Genomic DNA, 15,147 nt, shown 5'->3' with positions numbered 1-15,147 from the left:
TGTGAATAATGTGTTTCACAGAGGTTTAAAAGTTGAAGATGCCTAGCTAATAAGTGACAAAGTTTATCAAATCCGGTGATGTTTGAATGAGTCCCTATCTTGCCATGCCAACAAACTGTGAGAAAAGCACTTCAAGTGTATGCATGTCATTTTTGTCATATGGTTTGACTCTCAAATTGTTTTGTTGTTTTTTTAAGCACGAACCCCTGGTTTCATTTTTAAGCGAATTATTAAACAAAATTGTGCCATTCTATTTTACCCCTACCATCCGTAACAGGAAACCTGGTTGCTACTCCAAAATGGAGTAGCCATTGCACTATCACCAAAGTACCAACTTACAAATAGTTTTAGGAGGAACGATGGATTTATCTTTACATTTTTAATACAAAGCAACATCACATCCATGTATATCAACAGATAGTGTTTTATGTCCAATACATTTTTATATTATTTTGGAGGTGTTTGGTTTACATGGGAAACGGGATAATTCTTTATGTAGATGGATAATATATCTCCTCCAATATAATAGTCAAGTCCAGACTCTCAGTATATGGACACTTTCCCCTTGTTTAGTATATCCCATTGTTTTCATAATAAAGCCTCACATCTATCTTTTTACAAAATGGAGATTTTTATTTTGGATAAAAAGTTTTCATCATCTCCTAATTGTCTATTTATCAGTCTATTATGGGACCAGAAGGTTCATTCATTTATTTATTAAGCAAAAATGTATTAAATAATTGTTATTTACTGGATGTATGCTGAACTCTAAAGATATAAAAACAAATTAGCCACAGGATCTATGTTCTCAAGTAGCTACTGATGTAGTAGGTGGGAAACGTTTATGAGCAGGAAATTGATAGAAAATATGAAAGAAGGTTAAAGTGACAGACCAGTGATAATTTTGTGTCTTAATACAGAAGACATGAGAAATACTGTTATTTAAGTATTCAGGACAATAATAGTATGGGACTTAATAATATAAAAATTTTAGAGTAATTAGGATATTCCAAGGGACAAAAATGCTAGTTTATAATATATTGTTTAATAATGCGATATCAGTTTATAACTATATAAACAAATAAAATGTCAGGTTAACCATCAAAAGACTCTCTCAGTCTGTACAAATCAGTGCAGTGAACAAGTTAGTCAACCCACCATTTGACATTATACTTTAAAAGCCAGATGGGTGAGCGGATATTTTGTTCACCTGAGTGGATGCTTTGCTGTAGTCTACTCACAACCACCATGCAGCTCCGAGTGCTTCGGCTACGAGAGTGCTTGATGAAGCTTGTGTGTCATTCAGGAGGTCTCTAGCCTCTGCACTTCTGTCTGTTCTAATGACCACACTCAGCAAGCCCCAGCTTTCAAAGGAGACTCCACTAATTAGCTTAGTCGATAGAGCATCTGGTAACTGGTTGGTGGGATAAACAAAAAAGACTCCTGAAGTGAAGGATGGAAAAATGAATTCTCCAGGCTGCAAAGACCAGAATGAAATTACCGGCGCACAACCCAAAGCCAGGAGAAAGCTGATCATTTACATTAGCCATGTCTTTAACATTGCCTGGCACCGAATCCTGGGCCCAAATGCAGATAATTGGAATTACATAATGCTCAGTGCTTCAGTTTGGCATGAGTTGCATAATATAATAAAACTTATCATTTGCAAGCCCGTCTGAGTTTTTGAAAAAAGACCGAGAACAATTTGATCTGTCTTGCTGCAGCAGACATGGATGCAGGTGGTTTAAAAACAAAGCATTTAATCAGGCAGGGTTTTACTTAAACTACTTGATGATTCATCATCCAGCCTCTGCTCATTGTCACTTGTGCCTCTCTGAGCTATTCTTTATAGAATATTTAAGGAGCCTGGACTACATGTGCCTCTGTCTTGGGTTCTGATGTACCATAAATTATCGCTGCCATTTGTTTTAAATCTGGCATGGACTGTCAGGATGCCATGACTCATGCTCTGTTCAGATGAATACTGGGTAGTAGAGATACCAAAAAGCACTGTTGTCACTATTAATTTATTGGTAATTCTGGAATATTCCTAGACTGCACTTTGTCAGATTTTAGTACCATAAAATCCTACATTTTCTTATGTTCTTTACTCTTTTAGCAGAGTAAATCCAATCAATGGCTTAATAAACACTGTAGATTCTGGTTTCCTGAACAGCCCTTGCTGTCCGAGAGCGCTCAGGATGACACAACCCTTTCTCCATCATGAAAGAGATGGTATGCCCTAAATAGAAACTGCTTGTACTTCTTACATCACAATCTACATTCTGAGGATTTTTTTTTCTTAAACTGAGTATTGAAAACAAAGCAGATCATAATAGAATTAAAGAAAGGAAAAGTTAACTTCAAAAGACAAAACCATGAGGACAGAACTTTTTTACTTATCATTCTTAGCACTTAATAATTGCAATTAACTAGATACTGAATTTAGCCCTTAGGCTCCCTGAAAGCAGAACAGTCTGCCTCCAGCACTGTGCCCTCAGCATTTAACTGTGTGGTAGTAGGGACACCAGTCTTAGACTGTAGCAGGAGTTGATGAACGAATGACTCTGGAAGACAGGTTATGTGCTAGATTGTCTGGAAGCTGGAGAAAGTTAGGAAAACTAGTCATGTATGAAAAAAGGACTAAATGATTTAGAAATGAGCTGAAAGGATATCAGTGTATTCAACCTAAGATTCCACCTCTATCTATCTTAGTCTACTTGGGCTGCTGTAACAAACCACCAGAGACACAGCCTTCTCACTGTGTCCTCATATGTTGAATGGGCCAGAGAGCTCCCTGTGGTCTCCATTACAGGGCACTAAGCCAATTCATGTGGGTTCCACTTTCATGACCTAATCACCTACCCAAAGGCCCTACCTCCTTATATCATCATACTGGTGGTTAGGTATTCAAAATATGAGTTGGGGGTGAGCACAAACATTCACTCCATAGCAACTTTAAAATGAGCATTTTCTCCTCAAAGCACATATTGCTCATGTGCTGCTATTGCACCCAGTACATTTATTTGTGACAGCTCCTAAGGGTACTTAGATGGAATTTGTTCTTTTCATTTTCAGCACAGATTGTAGTACATTAGTAAGTACTCAGAGAGCATTTATGGATGACCTGAGCCAGTGTATATACAGTATCATCATCATTAAATCCTAGCATGTTGTCTGGTTTAAAAGATAGTTGAGGTATTATGTTGAGATTTTATGCAAATTGCATAATCCACTAGAAAAGATGTCTCAGAATTTAGATATCCAGCAAACAAAAAAAATTTTTAATCCTCACCCAAGAATATGTTTTAGAGAAAGGAAGAGAGAGAGAGAGAGAGAGAGAAGCATCAATGTGAAAAACATCGATTGGTGATCAGTTGCTTCTTCTACACCCCTGACCTCCTCTCACCCGGGTATCAAACCACAACCTAGGTGTGTGTCCTCACTGGGAATCGAAACTGAAACTCTTCCATATATGGGACAAAGTTCCAACCCACTAAGCCACATTGACCAGGACAACAAATTTTAATAGCATTAAATTTTTAAATCACAGTGAGACAGTAAGAAGATACATAGATACTTTGCCAGAAGAAAAAGGTTTTTAAATTTTTTCATAAAAATAAATTAGAAGAAAAGACTGGGGCATGGAGAGGGAGAGTAACCAGTAGGTATATGTAGGAGGGACTGCAAAGAGAGAAGACTGTCTATCAGATGTTACATTAGCTCCAGCCTGGTGTGCTTTGGGCTCCTAGCCAGGGATGATTTTTAACTATTCAGATTTCAAAAATGATCCTTAATGACATTTCAGTGTCCACTAATATTTTACACGGTTATATTTTAGGGTGAGTGATATGCAGAATTATTCAGATGTGAATGGCAAGCAAAGGCATTTCACAGAAATTTTCAACGATGTAGAGAATCAGAGAGATTTCCTCCAGCTACTTCATTGGCGGCCTTAGAGAAATACTGCATTAATCTGCAATTAGATCATGTCATCTTTCAGGATGTTTAGCTAAGGTGAAACGTATAATTAGACATTTTAAATTGCACGCCACCTCCACCCACGGGGTCGACACATGTTGTTTTCTCTTTGGTACAATTCCATGTAAGGATGCTCTCAGTATATCTAGGAGTCACCTTGACCATGAAAATAAGACTGCAGCAAATTACAGCTTCAGAATTAAATCATACACTGTCTTCCACTGTTCATGTGCTCCAATGTGAATGTGTTTGATAAATAAGTGTTTCCTTTTACATAACATACATTTTATATTTAAAGACACCGTAAAATTTAAATTATTAAAATAGTTACCAGACAATGAATGCTATATGTACCCTGTCCAGACTTCTTTATGGTAGAAATAGACATGGGGATGATAGATAGATAGATGATGATAGATAGATAGATAGATAGATAGATAGATAGATAGATAGATATTTAGATAACAGATAGACAGACAGACAGAAAGAATATATGTAAATAAATCTTCTTAGTATTGAACCCAACTTGGCTTCATAAGTTTGTTGTACATGTAATAATTACCCTAGGCAGTGGTTCTCAACCTTCCTAATGCTGTGACCCTTTAATACAGTTCCTCAGGTTGTGGTGACCCCCAACCATAAAATTATTTTCATTGCTACTTCATAACTGTAATTTTGCTACTGTTATATCTTAGGTGACCCCTGTGAAAGGGTCATTTGACCCCAAAGGAGTTGCTACCCACAGGTTGAGAACCACTGCCCTAGAGCATTTCTTTCAATGATTTCATGTCTGTTATTATAAATAACTTTAAATATGTATTTTTTCATCTGGGATTTTGTTAAATATTAGCATGTGAGAGAAACATAAGTCACTCACCTATATGTGTATAGTAATAAATGCCAAATGTTAAAGATTTATTTGCTAAAATTACTTAAAGTAATGCAATATTGCAAGCATGTTTCTCCATTCTTTCATGGCAATGTCAGTCAGGAATTTAAATTCTATTTTGGGCATGGTATCCTGAGTACTACATGAAAAGGAAGTGATGATGGAATTTTTATTTTAGTGTTAACAACAGTTTTCAAGGGAGCTAATTAAAGTCTTTATCTGAGCCTTGAAGATGGGAAAACTGTGAATGCATGTGCTGAGTTCATATGCCTTTGAGATTTTTCTTTTCAGTTTTATAATTTCACATTTCTAGTTTTTCATCCATTCTCCCATAAAAGGGATATTTCTTGATAACTTTAAATGCTACTTCAACTTAAAGTGACAGTTAAACAGTTTCTAAGATATTTTGAAATAGCTAAAGAGGGGAAAGTCATCATTTTTGAGGGCTTAACTATAATTTAGAAGTTCTATTTAGTCTTGTCCAGCTGCTATACAACATTTTATTTTGAGGTCATGTCTGGTTTTCTACAGGATCAGAATTCAAAAGATGAGAAATGTGTTGCTTGATTAATTTCCAAACACACTATTTAGGTTTTGTCAGTATATCTTGAGTGGGGTACTGGTTAGAATGCAGGGAGTAGTAATGTTTATTTGTCATACAGGTGTTCAGTTGGTCTCATTGGTAGTCTTAGTGTCCTTGAACTGCACCTTTATAATGACCTGGAAGGAAATAATATTTCCTTGCCCTTTACCCAACAATTTTATGGGACCCTATGTTTTATTTTCTGCTCTAACCCTATGTTATTGTGCATGCGTGTGTGTGTGTGTGTGTGTGTGTGTGTGTGTGTGTGTGTGACAGAGAGAGAGAGAAGAGAAGAGAAAGAGAGAAAGAGGGAGACTCAAATATAGTGTCTTTTTGCTCTATGGTCATCTATCAGATCAATTTCATTTTCATTTTCTTGTGTTTCAGAATTTCAAGGTCAAACATATTTTCTTTGGCTGGAAATAAATGAGTTTTTCAGTGTAGAACCAGGTGGTGCTGTATGGTCAAAGTCCCATAATATTAGAAATTACAATAAAATAAGGAAATAAGGTTGCTTTTCTCCATATTGAACTTAGTTTTTATTTTTCTACATGAAAACATGGTGTGTGGTGACTTGGGAGGGACTACCGCAGTAATAAAGGAGTAATAACATTGTTAGAATGGCAGATTTTGTGTGTATGTATGCTTAAAAAATATATCACACAATTGAAATAACAGTCTGAGAAATATCTGGGACAATTTAACATAATATATAAAGATCAAGCCCATAGAGAAACTGAGGACCGGCCACTTGAGTTTCAATCCTGATTCCTCTACCTGTTCGATCTGTGATGGGTAGTTTATTTAACCTCCTTGTGTTTTCCTTTCTTGTCTGTGGAACTGGGATAATAATAGAATCTACAACATTAAATTGTTTTGAGAATTGAGTTAATATGCCTCTCCTTTCCTTTGCTAGAAAGAAAACTTCAGGAGGTGTGTGTGTCTAAAGGAAGTATCCTACATGCCTGAAACAATGGTGGCAACCATTTTAAATTTAAAATACTCATCCAAACTGGGAAAAGTGTCTCTTATCATAATTAACTACTGACAAGAACATTTACGTATGGACTCTGTGTTTAGTAGCAGTTTACTTTGCCAAGATTACTCTATTATTTATTGAGATTTGATCTTCTATATAGTTGAAAAATTAATCAGTAAGGAATAATTACAGCTTATCATCCTAATTAAAGTATGCCTATTATAGTGAATTCCCTTTTGCTTTCATGGAGAAAATATTAAATTTGAAAATGGAGATAAAACATGTTTTTAGTATCACAACTTGCTGCTTAAGAAAGTTGGAGAGTTTGGGGTTTGTTTTGCTTTTAATGATAGAAAACTTAAAAGATTTTGTTGTTCGAGACCACGAAGTCTATTGTGGTACAAAGCTAATCATTTCTTGAATAATGTTTTGCTAAAGAGGAATGTCAGTTTAAGTAAGCTTGATAGCCAACCTTATTCACCACTGACTGCATAATATTTGAAGTCATTGCTCTCCTGCTAACTGTAAATCTATTTGGTATTTTGTATCTCTTATGTTTTCTTAATCAAACTCTGCCTTTGCTCTGCTGTCATCTGCTTATAGATCACAGGGAACTCTCTCTCTCTCTCTTCATAGCTGTGGCTTCATAACTAGCACAGTGCCTGGCACATAGTAGGCCCTCAATAAATGGTAGTTGGATGAACATGGTAATGAATGAGAATATTAGTACATTTTAAATTTATATCTACTGTGTTGTGCAAAGTTAATTTTAAGAGTAATAAAATTAATATTGACTCCTTACTATAGGTACAGTGGTGGGAATCCAAGGAATTGAGGTGTTTTAAAATGTTCACTTAGAGTTATTGAACTTATAATTTTACTTAAGAGTAATTATCAAAAAGTTTCTTTCCATAAAATATTTATTTTATTTTTTATTGTGTTTTAAATTACCTTTAATCCTTCTACACCCAGCTGTTATTACAAACACATTGTTGATTAATTAATGCTGCTACTTTAACATGAAAATGAGGGTACATTTCACTTGAGAGATTTTTCTATATGAACCCCAAGGAGATGCAGTAATTATGGTAGATGATTCTTACAAGAGGCACCTAAAAAGAAACAGTCAATCAAACATATAGGTTTAATTCTTATTATAGAACAATAGATGTCAGGGCTTCTTAAGATACTGTGAGCCCATCACAAGACACTGGTGGGTTCCACCCTGTTCCAAACTAATAACTACATGGTAGCAGTGCCAGTTACATGAACCAGGGAGGAGCTCAGTGGAAAAGTGTGATGTTAGAAATGCTTCCATGTCCTTTGGGACAACAAGTGTATTTGAATGTTATGCTGTGATCAGGAAGGCCACAGAAACTGACTTTGTTTCCGAGGAATATAGTTCTAAAGAGTTTGAAGGACAATATTCAAGAAACAAAGAAATACCACTGGTGATTTCAAGGAAAAAAACAACACAAAACATTTAAAGCCCAAGATGAGAAGAACTGCATTCCAGAGTGGTTTACAAAATATTACATGAGCCCTGGCCAGTTTGGCTCAGCAGTTAGAGCATAGGCCCAGGAACCAAAGAGTTATGGGTTTGATTCCAGTCAAGGGCACATACCTCAGTTGCAATTTGGTCCCCAGCCCTGGTTGGGGTAGTGCATGAGGCAACCAATCAATGTGTCTCTATCACATCAATGTTTCTCTCTCTCTCTCCCTCCCTCCCACTCTGTCTGAAGATAAATAGAAGAATATCCTTGGGGAAAGATTTTTTTTTTAAAAGTCACATGATTTCAAAGTAATTGAATTTGAATAATTATAAAACTCTTGTATACACTTTATTTTACAGTCTAATAGTAAATATGTTAGTAAAAATAAAAATAGCAACTTGACTACTTGCATGCTTTGTTGGGAGTTTTGCTTATGATGGAAGAAAAAAGGTAACAGATTCTTAATTATTTGAATTTTAATCCTGTTTAAATCCATTCATTTAGATTTCTTTCTAAACTTTACCCTTTCTAGATTTTCTCTTTTAAAAGTAATGACATTTTAAGTAATGGCAAGAATTTTAGAAATTTAAAAATATGTTTTATTATAATATAAATATATACAGAATCTGGGAATGCAGTGATCTGCAAAGTCGGTGCTCATTTTTTTGAGTGAATAAGTAAATATATTTAATAGTTTGGAGAATGGAAACACCTTTCTGAGTCAAATTTTCTTAACCTAGTTCTTCATCAAAAAAAAAAAAAAAAGACAAAGAAGTGAGTTCCTATAGCAAAGAATTAAATCATTTGATGAGTTAGGTGTAACAGACACATGCTCCCTGCCTCTGGGACATCATAGTCTATTGGAAAAAACAAGTCAGGATGCCAGTGCCGAGCAATAGTGGGGGTAGCACATGTATCGAGGAGCCTGGGATGCTCTGGGGTACAAAGGAATGGTCCTCACTCAGATGAATGGGGTTAGGGGTGGCTTCTGGGAGATGCGAAATGCAATGAGGAATCCTTCAGAAGAATTTTCATTCAGAAAAAGAGGCCAGCAAAATTTTTTAAAGAAGGACCTGCCATACTTTTTCTTATAGAACTAAAAATATTAGCTTACAATTGAACAAGAGAGCACAAAGTAAGAAAAGGCTCTGAGGGAAGTGTGCCACGTTTTATTTGAGGTCTATGAGCTTAATGTACCAGTAGGACATATATAGGTAGATAGCCATCGGGAGGGAATTGCACGGGTAGGCACTATTTTTCCTGCCATGGGCCATTTGGATGTTTATAACATTATTCTCGGACCATACAAAATTATCACAACTTAAAAATGAGTCTGTTATATTTGGTCAGGCTAATATGGTGAGGTGTGGGATGTTAGCTGGTATTGATTTCATGGCCTTATAGGGCCCTCGGGCCAGACAGTCCCACCCCTGGTAGAGTATAGTTAAGAGGCCAGTGCTAACAATGTAGTGTTAGAGTAATCTGCGTAGCAGTAATATCAACATTATTAGAGTATAGACTATAGATAAAACCTTGGGGATTTAAATACAGATATGATGAAGGAAGAATAAGCAGAAAAAGACACTAAAATAAAATATAAACCACAACGCCATAAAGTGTAGGTATTGACACACAACCAAAGTTTTGAGACAGTGGAGTGCTTAAAAACCACACTGATGTAGAGAAGCTGAAGATTGAGTTTTAGGTGTTGGATCTAACAGTCCGGAGGCTTATGGTTTTAGAAAAATTAATGGAAAAGCCAGATTGCTGAAGATTTAATAGCTTTAGAAAAGTAAATGCAGAAAAGCTTACCACAAAAATGTCATAGTAAAAAGGAGAAAGGTCTGTAGAGGTTAAAAGAGCTGTGGAATGAATATTCAGCTTAGTATGGAGAGAATTGAACTTGTTTTTAAACTGATAGAAAACAGAAATAGAGAAGGGAAAGTAAGGATTCTTAATCAAGGTCCAGAGTGTAGGAATCTATTTTAAGCTTCAGGTTGGTTTTGTTGTCTTAAAAGCGCAAACAATATATTGAGTGTATGAGTTTTTACTGAAAGGGTCGTGAAAGCTTCATGAAGATCCATACTCACCACTGCAACCCCCAATCAAAGAAAGTTTGGCATGTCTGAAATACACAAAGGGAACATTTTATGAGCAATGGCCAAAGAAATAGGATGAAATTAATTTGAGAGGACGTGTATTTTACACTATTTCATTGAAAAATTAATCTGTGTCCAGCCAGTGTGGCTCAGTGGTTGAGCGTCGACCCATGCACCAAGAGGTCGCCAGTTTGATTCCTGATCAGGGCACATGCCCTGGTTGTGGGTCAGATCCCCAGTGGGGGGCATACAGGAGGCGGCCATTCGATGTTCTCTCTCACCGATGTTTCTATTTCTTTCTTCCTCTTCCTTCCTTTCTCTCTAACATCAATAAAAAGGGGAAAAAATGTTCTAAAAAAAGAGAAAAATTCATCTGTAAATTTCAGCATGTTCCATGTATAATAATAACAAAGATGAAAAGAATAACTCATATCATCTCTTAATTTACTTTGAATTCTGAAGAAAAATAGACTTGAAAGGACCTTCACTGCGTGTATAATTCAATACATGATTACAGAATACTTGCCTGGTCTGTGCCTGGCATAGTGCATGGTCCTCACACAATTAAGCAGGACTCCTAATCCAGACTTTGAAGGAATCTTGTCAGTGCGGTTCTAATAACAGGACTTATTATATACTCAAGTATTTTAGGAAAACTAATCTGATATTCGTGTGTAGGATGGATCAGAGGTGGAAGATTTCTCCAGGGGGTATTGCTTTAAGCCAGGTGTAAAGAGAAAAGCCTGAGTCAGTGGTCTCAATGCATTAATGGTGGAAATGGAGAGAAAAGGGCAATCGGCTACTAGATACATGAAGAAGAGAATTGTTTCTGACTACAGAAAGAGGAAAGGAAGCAAAGATGTCTCTATATGATGTTCATGACTAAAATAACTATCATTTATAGTTGTGTTTAGTCCACTGTAAACCTACAATAAGCCTAATTAAATGAATAAATGAATGAACACATGACCAAATGAGAAAGGGAAGAAACAATGTGGGGGAGAGGGGATGGACAAGGTAGTTTTAGGTCTTTTGAGTTAAAAGAAAGTGCAAAGATCTTTGCCTAAGTTAAAACAAGTCATCAGCACGCTATGCCCCATAGCACACATTTTACATCCTATGCTCTCTAGCAATATTGCAAAAGTGAACCAGTTTTGCTAGGTTCACCTATCTTATAGCCGTACACTAAGAAACATAGCTGCATGCTATGTAAATGAGCATGAACCTGAAAGACTGATAGCTAGGTTCATATCTCAGCTTAACCTTTCACTACTAGTGTGACTTTGAATAAGTTGTATAGTTATTCCATTCCTGAGTTTCTTAATCTGTAAAATGAGAATAATAGTATAGTCTTCCTCGTAGGGTACTGAGGACTTGATAAATGATCTACTACCCACTAGCCTTTAGCAATACACTAGAAACATGAGGTTTGTAGATTAAATACATCATTAGACAACTTAGTTATCCAAAATTTTCTACCAGGAGATACTTTTTATCTCTTTGTGTAACACACTGTGTTGAGCACAGTGGCTTCAGATTAAAATAAGTATGTTCTAATATAGTAGGTTTAGAAAAATACATTTTCTTACTTTGAAGTGCCTAACAGCAGTTTTCAAAGTAAACATAGTCCATTAGTTTCTATGTACGTATTTTAAAGAATGTGAAAATAATTAAAGTAGCTTGATTTTTAAAAGCAGCACATATTCTAAATTTTTTTCTGTATATCATAAATAAATGGTTCAGTCTTTAAGTGGGCTTGGTTTTAAACTTTATACAATTGCTAACTTCAGGGTTTTTTTCCTGGCTCCCTCTCTCCAATGCAATTGATGGACTCAAAATGTTCGTGATTCTTCAGTAGCTTTAATTATTGTAAATTTTGTGGTTTTACATCTGATTTAAGAAACAGGTACTTTTTTTTTTTTTTTTTTTATCCTCATCTGAGGACATTTTTCCATTTTTTGTACAGACAGAGTGGGAGGGAGAGAGAGGAAGAGAGAGAGAGGGAAACATCGATGTGAAAGGGACACATTGAGTGGCTGCCACCCGCACGACCAACCAGGGCCGGGGACAAACTGCAACCGAAGTACATGCCCTTAGCGGGAACCGAACCCGGGTCTCTCCGGACCGCAGGCCGACGCTCTAACCGCTGAGCCAAACTGGCCAGGGCAAAACAGGTACATTTTTAATTGAATTGCTCAATTGAGATTTTTACAGTTGTCTTCCACTAATTTTCTCATTGCTCAAACAATACACAGAAGGTATGTCATTTTCGAAAAGAGATAATTTATGTAGTTTAAAACAAAAGGTCGTGGGTACTATTCCATGAACAAGCCCAGCAGAGGCTTTCTTTTCCTATTGGGTTGTGCTTGCTATCGTCTGGTGTTCTCATGCCTGGGTTTCCCCATGGGCTACATGACATACAAATGTAGAGTGTGCTAGATACTTTGTTCAAGATAAACTTATGCCATAAAGTAAACATTAGAAAGTTTATAATTTACTACATTTATTTGTTTATTCACATGTTCTTTTCTGATCAAAATAATAACCCCTTCTATAAATTATGAAGATTTTTATTGTGGCTTAGCTATAGTTTATTATCTAGTTACATTAAAAGGCTTGACTCTATTTACTTGTTAATACATTGCCATTCAACCAATGTCAGTATATTCTACTTTCATTATTGTAGTTAATTTTTCATAATTTTTCTGCCTTTTTTATGAAAAATGTATGTCTTTTAGAATTTTTTGCATTTTAAATATATTTTCTAAAATATTTACTATGTATATATTTGTTCATGTCTTTATCTTTGTATTTGGTACTTCAACATTGGGATTGGGATTGAATTTAACAATTAGTAAGAGTTTTAACTGAATTTTACAATAACTTAAGCAACATGTAGTCAAAGACTTTATCTGCCTTGTTTGCTCCCGTAACTTCACGCCTACAAAAGTACCTCCAGGTAGTTTCTCAATAAATATGTGCTGATATAAAAGAGAAAAGAGAGAGAGTTGGGGAGCAAGAAAAAGGGAAAGGCAAATTAGTATGACATTTCTGGCCCTCAAGAACCTAGAGGCAAGGTAAGGAAATATGACAGGTGCATAAAAATATCTATGAATAACAACTATTTCAGTGATATGATGTACATTCCAATATGCCATAATTATATGTGCTTTCAGCATTTAAGAATGGTAACCTCAAGGTTATAGTGTTTTCAAATGTGAATTGGTGTTAATTTTATATTAAAAAGAATAATTATATCAGTAATAGCAGTACTAACAATAGCCATCTCAATAGGGTGTATTATATGCTAACATTATAATTGAATTTTTATCCAGTGTTCACAAAAGCAGCATTGGAGAATTATTATATTCAGTTTTTATTTTTTTAGATGAGGAAATTGAAGATTATAGCTAGGAAGTGCTGGAGCCTGGATTTGAACTCAAGCTGTGTGAAGACAAAACCCAATGACAACCAAAAAATAAGTCTTTGAAAGATCAATTCAGTTCTTTATTGTAAATGTCACTCAAAAATTCTTTTCATACACGATTCCATTCATTTAATCCTAAATTGGATTTATGGTAAAATAGTAATAGTTATATATAATTATAATATAAATATTATTTCAAACTATTTAAAAGTTTATTATTAAATAGTATATTTTGAAAGAAGCAACTAAAAAAATAGCGCCATAAACTTTATTATTTTTGCTTTAATCTCCCAAAGGCATTTAATATAAATACACACACACACACACACACACACACACACACACACACATATGTGCATGTGTCTGTATACACACACAGAGAATGGGGCCAAAGTAGGTTTACAGTTATGAGTACATAAGTTTATTCTTATATTATTATTATTATTTTAATCCTCACCCAAAGATATGATTTTTTTAAATTAATTTATTTTTGTTACAGATGTTTCTCCTTTTTCCCCCACTGACTCCCCCCCTCCCTCCCCTCCCTGTCCCCAGCTTTGTTGTCCATGTCCATTGTTCATGCATACATGCATATAAGTTCTGTGGTTTATCTCTCCCCCAACACCCCCTCTTCTGGGGATTGTCAGTCTATACCCCACCTCCATGTCTCTGGGATTACCCCATTCCTCAGACTGTTATGTTCATTATATTCCACAAATAAGTGAGATCATATGATACTTGTCTTTCTCTGTTTGGCTTGTTTTGCTTAGGATAGTACTTTCCAGGTCCCTCCATGTCGTCTCAAAGGATAAGAGGTCTTTCTTTCTTACAGCTGCATAGTACTCCATTGTGTATATGTACCACTGCTTTTTTATCCATTTGTCTACTGATGGACATTTGGGCTGTTTCCAGTGGCACAGTCGGTTAGTGCATGGTACTTATACGAGGATATGTTTTTATTGATTTTAGAGAGAGAGGAAAGAAGAGAGAGAGAGAGAAACATCGACTTGAGAAAGATACATCTATCAGTTGCCCCCCATATATACCTCAACCAGGTATTAAACCTGTAACCTAGGTATGTGCCCTGCCTGGGCATAAAACCTGCAACTTTTTTTTTTTTTTTTGGTGTTATGGGATGATGCTCCAACCAACTGAGCTATCTGGTCTGGCTATTATCTGTTAATTATTGTATTATTTTTCATATGAATAACTGTAAACCTATTTTTACCCATGCGGTACACACGTGTACACACACACACACACACACACACCCTTCTATGCTTGTATTCTTGGCTTGTATTCTCCCAGTGATTCTCACCTGCACTTCAGATCAGAGTTCACCTAAATTTGCAGTGTTCAACTGTTCCTTACATAGATGATGTGCACAATAATGGTCCATAGATTATATGCACAATGTGTAGTTTTTAGCAAAACTCTAGGCTAGATTCCCTAACTAAATTTATCTCATAAAGAAGTCTAAACCTCTTTTGAATAATTTAACATCAAACTTGAAAATAAATTTATAAAAAAAAAAAAGAAATATATTTATTTGTCCTAACAAAGGCATAGACAAACTGAAGACAATCAGTTGAACAAAAACAGGCTGTTAAAATTCACTGTGCAGTCTGTGCTGAGATTTTAGAAATTAAAAAAAAGTAGATGCATTGTTTTGTGAATTAAATCAGACAAGAGAACA

The sequence above is a fragment of the Molossus molossus genome, unplaced genomic scaffold, assembly GCF_014108415.1.
Source record: "Molossus molossus isolate mMolMol1 unplaced genomic scaffold, mMolMol1.p scaffold_m16_p_10, whole genome shotgun sequence".
NCBI lineage: Eukaryota > Metazoa > Chordata > Mammalia > Chiroptera > Molossidae > Molossus > Molossus molossus.
The sequence above is the reverse complement of the archived record's forward strand: the minus strand, read 5'-3'. Positions refer to the sequence as shown.